Below are 11,651 nucleotides of genomic sequence, written 5' to 3'. Positions count from 1 at the left end.
GAGCCAGGGTTTGGTTCCCAGTGCAACCTAAAGACTGCATTTGGCAGTGTACACCTGCTGTAATCCCAGCAACTTGAGGAGGTGAGGCAGGAGAATTGCAAGCTTGAAGTTGATCTGAACAACAAAGTGATACCCTGTTCAAAAAAAGCTCGGTGTGGTGGCAGGTTCCTGTAGTCACAGCTGCCTGCTAAGGCAGGAGGATCATGGCACAGCAAGACCCTGTCTTGAAAATCAAGCAAATAAAACAATGAAAAGAAAAAAATAATCTCCTGGATGCCACCAGGCCCTGTAGAGGCTAAGAACATGACCATGGGACATCAAATAACTATGCAGCTAGATATACTCACCATGACCTAGGCACCAAGGCCTACAAGTCACAAATTTGGGTGAGATACAGGAGTTAAGGTATGTTAATATTGCACACAGGGAAATCACATAACATAGATCTCAAGTTATTTACATTACACTTATTCTCTTCCTTAGTTTACATTTATGTCTTTATGGAGGATTCCTTATGATCACCTGCCAGAGAATAAGAGAAATCCAGTCATAGTTCATTGAGAAGTCAGTTCAATATGTTACAGTAACTGTCTCTGTCTGTCTTTCTGGCGAGTGCACGTGCCCTATAACAACAACAACAAAAAAACTCTCAACAAAAAAGATTTTGATAATTAATTTTCTGCTAAGAAGTAGAAAATACTAAGACACCTTCTCCTTATCTAGTTCCCCTGGTTCTATAGATCTCTCTTCACCAAGGGCCTGAGAAATACAAAGATGATGTTAGCACCAGAATTCTTGATAAGCTCTGCAAGTAAGAAATGACAGCAGGAAATGGTACCACTAAAAAGAACTTCTTGAGGGCCAGCAGGTAGCACAGTGGTTAAGGCGCTGGACTCCCACATGGCTGAACATGGCCTGAGTTCAGACTTGGCAGCTTGAAACTCATAGCGAGTGTTTGTGCAAGTGTACCCAAGATTCCAGGAGGAGAACGGAGGACAGGGAATTACAGTGTGGCCTGCTCCCCCACGGGGTGATTTCTCACTTTCTCTATCTCTCTTCATGTCTCTGGTTAGTGCACACGCCCTACAGCAAAACACTCTCTAAAAAAGAAAGAAAGAAAAAGAAGGAACAAACTTCTTCATTCTAACTAAACTGATGAAATCTGGGAATAGCAGAGGTCAAGTAGAATACTTAATTGCCAGTGACAAGGTGTGGGTAATTACTGTAATGTGCAGCTGGGCCAAAGTAATAATCCAAATGGTTTGACCTGCAGAGCTCTTTGTCAGTGATTAAATGATCATGGTGGCCTGGGACTGGTATAAATGGACATTCTACTAAAGTCTCAGTTGATCTCTAAAAGCAAAGTAAGTGAGTCACAACCCCCAACACTATTCCCAGCTATAGTAAATCTCTAGACTGGCTGAAAGAGAGGCCAGTCTCCTTGAGGAAGGACCCTACTACACTGCCAGAAGGTGATATTTTTAAACATATTTCCTAGCCTAACCCAAAGGGACCTGTGGTCATTTATAAGGACAGCCATGCACTGAGAAAAAAAGAAAAGGAGGTTTTATCTAAATACCCATTTCCAAAGATTATTCCAACTGTATCTGAACTAATGCAAAAATCTTGGAACTTCAAATGCCTTTGTTGTCCACCAGTTCATCACATTAGGGAATTATGGAATTCAAATGATAAATGGAGTTTTGGCTCAGATCCATCCTATGGTAGCCCCAATGGACTTCTGATCCCATCATCTAGCAAGGATATCCTTCTATAGCAGAGAATTTGTGGCAATCAAAAAGCATTTCCTGGGCCCAACTGAAGTGGTACACACTGTTAAAACACTGTGCTCCATAGGCTGAGACCACATGGGAGCCAGGGTTTGGTTCCCAGTGCAACCTAAAGACTGCATTTGGCAGTGTACACCTGCTGTAATCCCAGCAACTTGAGGAGGTGAGGCAGGAGAATTGCAAGCTTGAAGTTGATCTGAACAACAAAGTGATACCCTGTTCAAAAAAAGCTCGGTGTGGTGGCAGGTTCCTGTAGTCACAGCTGCCTGCTAAGGCAGGAGGATCATGGCACAGCAAGACCCTGTCTTGAAAATCAAGCAAATAAAACAATGAAAAGAAAAAAATAATCTCCTGGATGCCACCAGGCCCTGTAGAGGCTAAGAACATGACCATGGGACATCAAATAACTATGCAGCTAGATATACTCACCATGACCTAGGCACCAAGGCCTACAAGTCACAAATTTGGGTGAGATACAGGAGTTAAGGTATGTTAATATTGCACACAGGGAAATCACATAACATAGATCTCAAGTTATTTACATTACACTTATTCTCTTCCTTAGTTTACATTTATGTCTTTATGGAGGATTCCTTATGATCACCTGCCAGAGAATAAGAGAAATCCAGTCATAGTTCATTGAGAAGTCAGTTCAATATGTTACAGTAAGCCAAAACTAGAATGATAACCCATCAGAAGCCCAGTGAAGTGTGGTCCTCAAAAGGAATAGGGCTGGCTCTATGGCAGAGTGGTAAAACGCTGCCCAAGAAATCCAGATGCCTCGGGGCCAGCAGGTGCCATAGTGGTGAAGGTGCTGGACTCCCATGTGGTCGCTGACAGTTCAAGTCCTGGACCTGGTGGCTTGAAACTCATGAAGGGCACATTTACATGTGTACCCAAAATCCCTAAAAGAGAATGGAGAAGAAGGGATTGCAATGTGGCCCTCTCCACCAGGTGTTTACTTCTTGCTTTCTGTCTCTGTCACTCCAGTAAGCACACATGCCCTATAGCAAAAATCTCTAAAGTATTAAATAGATAAAAAAGAAGTCAAATCACATGTGGTGACTGCGGTTTAAAATCCTGTTACTGTCATCCTGGAAAACACACCAAGCATGTGCACAAATAGCCCAAATCCAGCAAGCTGGAGGACTGGATGAAGAAGAATGTAGCATGATCCGACCCTTTGGAAGGTACTCATCTCTCTCATTTCTCTCTCTCTCTTTCTCCCTCCCCTGCCCACTGTCCCATGAGCACACATGCTCTATCATGAATTAAAAATATTTTTTTAAACCAAGTGAACAAACCAACAGAGTGATGAAGTAAAAGCCTCCCAAGAGGTAGAAATGTAAGCAATACACCAGGTTGCCAGCTTGTTATGGAGGTAGAAAAGATTGGAGGGAAAACAGACCCTAAGCAGTCAACTGACTTGACTGTTCATGGTATAAAAAGTACAACATTGGAAGACTAGAAAAAAAGGAGCCCAGTGAAAAAGTGAGAGTGGACTTATAGGAGCAGATCCAGTATGTATTGATTTTTGCATTTCATATCCAGACTTTCCAGAAAGCATACATTGTAGAGAAGCTATTGATTTCTGAATCTGTTAGAAGCTTCCCATGTGAGTTGGCCTCCTGGAGCATCACATTTTTCTACTGCACCACTGTCCAACCCCTAGAGAGTAAAAAGTTGATCAGATTGTGGTGTTGAAATGCAGAGCCTTGGGGAAGAGATTAAAATTAAGGTCATTATGGGACCAGCAGTTAGAGTAATGGCTATGTCGCTGGACTCCCACGTAGTCAACTGCGGTTCGAGTCCCGGAACTGGTGCTTAAACTCACACCGGGTGCGTGTGCGTGTATGCCCAGGATCCTGAGAGGAGAATGGAGGAGAAGGGATTTTGGCGTGGCCATCTCCCTGTGTGTGTGTGGGGGGGATGGTTTCTCGCTTTCCTATCTCTCTGTCTGTCTCTCTCTCTCTCTCATGCCCAGGATCCTGAGAGGAGAATGGAGGAGAAGGGATTTTGGCGTGGCCATCTCCCTGTGTGTGTGTGGGGGGGGATGGTTTCTCGCTTTCTATCTCTCTGTCTGTCTCTCTCTCTCTCTCTCTCTGGTGAGCGTACACGCCCTAGCAAAAACCTCTCAAAAAAAAAATTTGAGATCATTAGGGTGGAGCCCCCATGATTAACTCCTTGTGGGTTTCTAAGAAGAGAAAAATGATATGGGCACTAATGAACAAACAGAGGCATGCTCTCCTGTTCTGGGGTCCTTGGGAACCCACCCACAGGAAAACACTTACCACCCTTACCTGATCTGGCCCTGGACTTTTGACCTCCTATATTGTGAGAAAAAATGTTCTCTTAAATTACTCAGAATCTGGTGTTTTCTGTTGTTAGCAACAGAACAGACTCAAACAGTAATTTATTATAATAATATGGCCAAGAGAGGATGATGGCTTGCACTAGCTCATGAGCAATACAGGTGGTAACAAGAGATTGGATTTTGGATTTAGTTTGATAGGAAAGCCATAGAATTTCTCTTCTTTTGATTTTATTGATGTATTAGTGAATCAAAACTTTTAGTGTACACTCATCACATGCATGCTTTCTTTGTGACTTTCCAATACACATCTTCCATCATAATAAAAAAAATGGAAATCCAATGAAGAAAATTTTATAAACACATTTATTCAGTCAACAGATTCAAATCTTCAGATTCAGAATCTCCAAAATAAGACATTCATAGATTTTCACATCTTGTTGCATTTTTCTCTTTAAAAGTCTCTTTTAACAACTCCAGCCTTCTTTAATCTTTCTTTTAGAATATTTGATTTGTGTCAAACCATCTGGAACCTGATATTTTTTTTTCTCATATTTTCTTTTAAACTATTTTAAATCCTTACATACAAACCCTTTGTAGTTATTATGAACTAAATTATACTCCTTCCCCCAATTCACACATTAAAGCCCTCACTCCTAAAGTGACTATGTTTGGAGAGAGGACCTTTAATGAGGGGTTAAGGTTAAATGAAGTCATAAAGATGGGACCCTAATCCTAAAGGACTGGTGTTCTTTCAAGAAGAGGAAGAGATGTCGAGAGCTCTGTCTCTATCCACACACACACAGAGGAAGAGCCAGGTGAGGACGCAAGAAGAAGGTGGTAACCTGCAAGTGAGGAAGGGAGGCCTCACCAGAAACCAATACTTTCAACACCTTGATGTCAGATTTGTAACTTCCAGAACTCAGAGATACACCTTGCTGTTTAAGCCATCCAGTCTATAGTATTCTGTGAGGCAGCCCTCACAGACTAATAATACCTTGCATATATTTGGACACATGGTAGTTGTTGAGTAAGGTTCTGTTGAATTAACCACAGTTGAAAAACAAAGATAGAAGCATCTAGATTGGCAATGGAAAAAAAAAAAAGCAGCAGCATATGCAATGATGAATAAAACAGGATATTCTGGCTATGTGTAAGCAGGAAACTTTGACCTCTAGATTTTCTGCATGTATTTGTTTTCAACCTTGAAGACATTTCCCTTTAGGCGTAATGGAATACTTACCCATTAAATTTAGCTGTTTTATTTTTTCATAGTCCATTCTCTGTTCTTACCTCCCTTTACCATGGGTATTTCTGATTGAATTTTCAGCGAAAATACTGATCCTTAAAGAGGCTTTCTTCCACCCTCTCATCACAACACTTAATGTTGCCCAGCCACTTTGTCCCATTTCCCCAGTATGGCTTCTTCATAACATTTATCATGATCTGAAGTTATCTTACATGTTCTCTTTCTTTTTTATTTTTGTATCTCTTAGGAAAACATAAATTCTGTGTGACCTTGTTTTCCCACTCACTGCAGTATCCCCAGCACCTAGAAAATATCACAGCAACACAATAAATATTGTATGAGAGAAATATTTTTGGAACTGACTCAAGATATCATAGAACCAAATTTATGGTCAACAACATGTCCTACATTTTGTGAATTAACTTCAATCATCCAACAGCTCTACTCGTATTTCCTTTAGTATTAACTGTATTTCATCTGACTACATTACATACATCTCTGTAAGTTGTCAGAAACCTTTTTTTTTGAGAGTAAAATCATGTGAACAAAATACCAAAATAAAACAACGTTTAAATCCTAGGTTTTCCCCAAAAAACATGTTTCCCCTGTAATGAACCTGAAGTAGATCAAAAATGAGTACTTTAGATTCTACATGGCCACTCGCTATCATCTTTTTCCTAATGGCGTGTATATCCTGGTTTGATTATTTTTATTTTTTTAGAGAGAGATTTTTGCTATAGGGTATGTATGCTTGCCAGAGAGACAGAAAGCAAGAAATCACCCCCTTGGGGGGGATGGTCATGCTGCAATCCCTACTCCTCCATTCTCCTCTTGGGATCCTGGGCATGCATACAAACACACTCAGTGTGAGTTTTAAGCCACCAAGTCTGGGACTCGAACTGCAGTTAACTACGTGGGAGTCCAACCACATAACTATTATGCCATCCTGGTCCCTGTACCAGTTTGATTTTTCCAACTTGAGCAGGCTGTTGTTGTCCTCTGCCACCTCCCTTCCTCCACAATCCATTACAGATATTTCTGCCCTGCTCTCTGATTCCAACCCTGAGCTCCAGAGCTGAGTTGCTCAGGTCTCCTGGCCATCAGGCATCCAGTTGGATTCAGCAGGCACTGAAAAAAGAATGGAGGATGGAAGAGAGACTTGAATATTTTTCACCCTGGGCTTGTGCTCATGCTCCCTTCTTACCTTGCTGCTGGCCCAAGAGTGACCACATTCTGCTGTGGCCTTGGATTCCATCAGACTGCCTGTCTTCCATGACTCAGCATCCTTTACACTTCAGAAACACCATCCCCTCCGTTTGCTCCCTCAGACTGCAAGGTGGGGATGGCTACCCACTGTCATCACAATCAAGTGCTTTAACCTTCTTGGCTTCCTTAAGCCTGCCCAACTACAACAACTAGCTCCTTTATTTCTCTCTTTAGTTTTTCCCTTTGAGTGCCACTTCTATCCCATACACATGATTAGGATTAGTGACCTTATAAAGGAGATCTCAGGGAGCTAGCTAGTCCCTCCCACCAGGAGGGGGCACAATGAGAAGGCTCTATGAACCAGAAAGTTGTCCTCATCAGGCACACAATCTGCCCTGATCATCGACATCCAAGACTTGAGAAAGGTCAGAAATAAAATGTTGTTGTTTATAGGACACCCAGTTTATGAGACTTTGTTATAGCAAACTAAAGTAAGACACCATTCTACCCCCAGATGAGCCTTAAGACCACATGGTGAATTGGGTAGGGTATAAGAGGCCAGTAGGGAAAACAATAAGATTTATTGGACTGAACCACAAGAAGAAAAAAACATTTGAGCAGGATGAGAGATTGAAGACTTTATATTATACTTGACTATATATTTCTATATAACTAGAACATTAGATAACTAGTTCATGTTTGAAAATGACAAGGATTTGAGATCAACCCCAAATAACTCAGGGCTGAGGGAAAATGCAGCAGTACATGAAGAAAATGCAGTGATGTGAAGATGCTGTTTGGCAGGGCTCTATCTAGGTTTATTAAATCCATTAATACAATAACTCAAGGAATAATGAGTGTGATAGAAGAAACAGCTCAAATTTACATTTTGGCTTGAGTAAGACTATGTCTGCCCAGGTAACAGACATAACCATGTTAATTAAACCTGCTGGTCAAAACTGTATATGACATGAACATTTTCCTTAATTTAGCTGAAAGAATTTTCACTATATTACTCAAGGAATCCTAAGACTATATTCAAGCTTATATCAAAATTCACAGCACTTTATTATTATTCATATAAACCAACAGAGTGCTTTCCCCAGAGACAGAGAGAGAGAGAGAGAGAGAAAGCACTCCCCCATGGGGCATGGTCACACTGCAATATTTTCTCTTCCATTCCTTCTTCCTGTCAGGATTTTAGACTCTCGCACACATGCACTTGGTGTGGTTTTAAAGCCACCGACCTGAGATTTAAATCATGATGACTGGCCACGTGGAATCCAGCTCTGTTAGCCACTATGCCAGCCACATAGCACATCCTTTTTATAAAAAATAATAATAATAATTAATTTAAAAAAATACACAAGAGTTTCTAACTCTCTACTTTTGCATGTTCTTATATGTCACTCCTCTTGGATAATTTTAATGTTTCTGGATAGAGGAAATAACAAATTCAAGCATCAGATGCAACTTAAAGGAGTGTAACAGTGGTAGAATAGTAACAGAAACAGTAGAAGCAGTAAAATGATAGTTTTAAAGGTATTAGACACTTATGATACCATGGGAGCATTGTATGTGACATCAAATATAATGTCAAGATTCTTAGGAGAGACTAGATAATATACTTCTTTTTCAATTTCTGGACAAGTAGCTTTAAAAATTAAACCTAATTAAAAGAATGATTCTAAATTGTATAATATTATTTGTTTAGAGCCAAGGAAGAGTTCTACGAGACTAGTTTTATGAATTTTCCCTTCTAACATCTAGAATAGTGCATGAAGTAATTAATATGGAGTAGACCATTCAGGTTTTTGTTAAATGAATTAATAATGAATAAATATAAAACAAAGATCTAAAAGACTAAAATCTCTATACTTGATGATAGAGGTTAAACAATATAAAATAGAATTCAAACTCTTGAAATTAGACAGATCTTCAATAGAAATTGTATCTATTTCATCACATTTGTTTTAGCACTATTTATTCACTACTATAAGTGATAAACATTCAGCTCAGCAATGAAGAGTATTAAAATCTTGACAATGGTAATGCCCTAATTGAGGTTAATTTGGAATCTATTAAAATCTGATTAAATTTTTAACCCTGAGAGATAGATATTAACATTCAACGAGATTTTTTTTTCAACTAAAAAACACGATGCAACCTAACAATAAGGACTCGATATAAATGAATGAAAACTGTGAAACTGAAATGTAGTGGCTTCTAGCAACAGCTATTAAGCAATTATAGTGAAGGGTGTCCTTTTCACATTTCCATAGCATAGCACTAGGTAGCTGACTGCCTGTCTGTGCACAGATGAAGTAATCATACACTCAGCTAATTCGAAATTCAGCTCCAAGTGTTGCCTCCTCCATGGTGCCTTCACTCTCCTTCATAGGCCAACAGTCTTTCCATCCTCTGTTCTACACAGAATCTGGTTTATATTATATATTTTTAATTAAGTATTTTTTTAAACCTTTGTTGGAAAGCACATGTGTCCAAGGGCACATCAGAGAGAGAGACAAAGGAAGAGAGGGAAAATGAAAAAGTACTTCCCATGGGAATGGTTACACCCTAATCCCTTCTCCATTTCTCTTATTTTTTAGCCGTGGGATTTTGAGTGTGTGCACACATGCACCTGGCATGTTTTTCAATATATTGGATCCAGGATTCAAACCACACAGACAGCTATGTGGAACCCAGCTGCCTAAACCACCACACCACTGGCTGACTAAACCAACACACCACTGGGTGGTCCAGTTTTATACTTTTAAGTAAGTAAAGAGCTGGCCAAAAAAACACAAACAAATAAAGTTAGCATTGATAAGGACAGGGCAATGATGTTAGGTAAGCCTTAGTCATCTCTGGAATAATGTCCTAATTTCATTATGAATTTAACCTTTTGAATAATGCACATAACATATAGATTTCATGAGAAAAACACAGAAAAGGAAGAAATTACCAACTGTTGATTTAGCATCTTTTCCAAGAAATAGCAGCTTGTATCTTGTTCAAGATAGTCGTAAAATGAATCCAAATATAAGAAAGTTTCAAAAAGTTCAGAGACACAGGAACCAGCAGTTAGCATAATGGCTATGTTGCTGGACTCCCACGTAGTCGACCAGCGTGCCCAAGATCCTGAGAGGAGAATGGAGGAGAAGGGATTGTGGCATGACCATCCCCTCTGGGGGGTGATTTCTCGCTTTCTGTCTCTATGTCTCCGTCTGTCTAGTGAGCATACGTGCCCTATAGTGAAAACCTCTCACAAAAAAAAGAAAAGAAAAGAAAAAAGAAATATCTAGCTTATTCACACAGGTTTACCAACTGCATAGGGGGACATCGAAGGACAGGGCTCTACCTCTAGCTTGCCTACACCCTTTTCTGTCAATCTTACAGGAGCCATGACCAATAACCATTTGATTCACCAAGAATTCACCTCTTGGATATATCCTTAATCATTGAGAAAAATTTGACCCTTATTATTTCAAGAAAATAATGCTTAAATTTTTTGGTACGGGGTTCGGTTTGTTTTTTTAGCCACTGGGGACAGGTTTGAACACCAATCAGCAATGTGGAAGCTGGCTTCCTTTGTGCGGCCCTTAGGTGCACTATGGGGCCAGCCTAGATCTCAAAATTATTGCACTAAAATAAATGTGTACTTTAATCTGTTTTTCAAAAAAAAAATTTAGAACTCCCCTCATATGAAAAGGTTGCAATGAATTTTTGATGTGTGTGACTGTCAATGAGTCTTAGATACAGTATTTGTTTTCAAGAAGATGGCAGGTAGGTGAGAAGGGAGTGTAAGGTTCTACTGTAATGTGCATTGCTTACATTTAGCAGAATAGGAAAGGCCAACGGATCTGCAGACTCTAGGGCTCCTTCCCTATCTTCTCAGCAAATTCTTGTTCCCCAACTCCATCCCTTGCTACACCCTGGGCCGATTTTTACCATCTCTCAGTATTTGACAAAGTTGCAAGTAAGAGGGAATTTTATGTTCACACATGTGTATTTCCATGGTTAGCCGGAATACCTAAAAGTAGGCAAAAATTATCAACAGAGATATTGTCAGCAAATGGAAGACAGTCCCAATTAAAGTGAGTCTCAAAACTCAAAACATGAACTAAACATTAGACTGGGTATATAGAAGAAGGGCTCAAAATAAGGAAGTGCTGTTGTGCATTACACTAGATTCTTCCTAATAGGGATAATAAAACCAAATATCCAATTGTACTTTACAAACAGCAGTGGCTTTGTGGGAAACCTTTTAAAATAATTTTTCACTTATGGTGCCACACCATTTTTATAATAAAGCGCCATCTCTATTTGTACAGAGAGAAGCTGAGGGAAAACACACATACCCACCATCCGCTAGCAGGGGACTCAAACAAGACAGTTTCAATTATCCCAAGTTTCCACAGTTTAGCACATAATTCAGTTTTATGTAAAAAGTCCGTGATTGGTAACAACACAACTGAATTTGGGTCCAAGCCTTTGCACTAAAATATTGACACTTTGAACAATTCCTCTGAACCGTACTTTCTTCTTCCTTATGTTTGGGGATAATAACAGACTCTGGGAGACAATCTACAACAAAATTTCGAAACCACTTAAACTACAGTACCAGGAAGTTTGTAGTCCTCAACAAATTACAGTACTAGTCACTGTGGCTATTTTAATATGCACTGGAAAACAATCCCATCTTTGAGTTACATCTGATTCAACATAGTGACATGGCAAAACAGGACCTAAGGGATTTTGAATAATGCACATAACATATAGATTTCATGAGAAAAACACAGAAAAGGAAGAAATTACCAACTGTTGATTTAGCATCTTTTCCAAGAAATAGCAGCTTGTATCTTGTTCAAGATAGTCGTAAAATGAATCCAAATATAAGAAAGTTTCAAAAAGTTCAGAGACACAGGAACCAGCAGTTAGCATAATGGCTATGTTGCTGGACTCCCACGTAGTCGACCACGGTTTGCGTCCCGGACCCGGTGGCTTAAAACTCAAGCCGGGCGCGTGTGCGTGCGTGCCCAAGATCCTGAGAGGAGAATGGAGGAGAAGGGATTGTGGCATGACCATCCCCTCT

The sequence above is a fragment of the Tupaia chinensis genome, unplaced genomic scaffold (assembly GCF_000334495.1).
Source record: "Tupaia chinensis unplaced genomic scaffold, TupChi_1.0 Scaffold000028_1, whole genome shotgun sequence".
NCBI classification, from domain to species: Eukaryota; Metazoa; Chordata; class Mammalia; order Scandentia; family Tupaiidae; genus Tupaia; species Tupaia belangeri.
Note: the sequence above shows the minus strand (reverse complement) of the source record.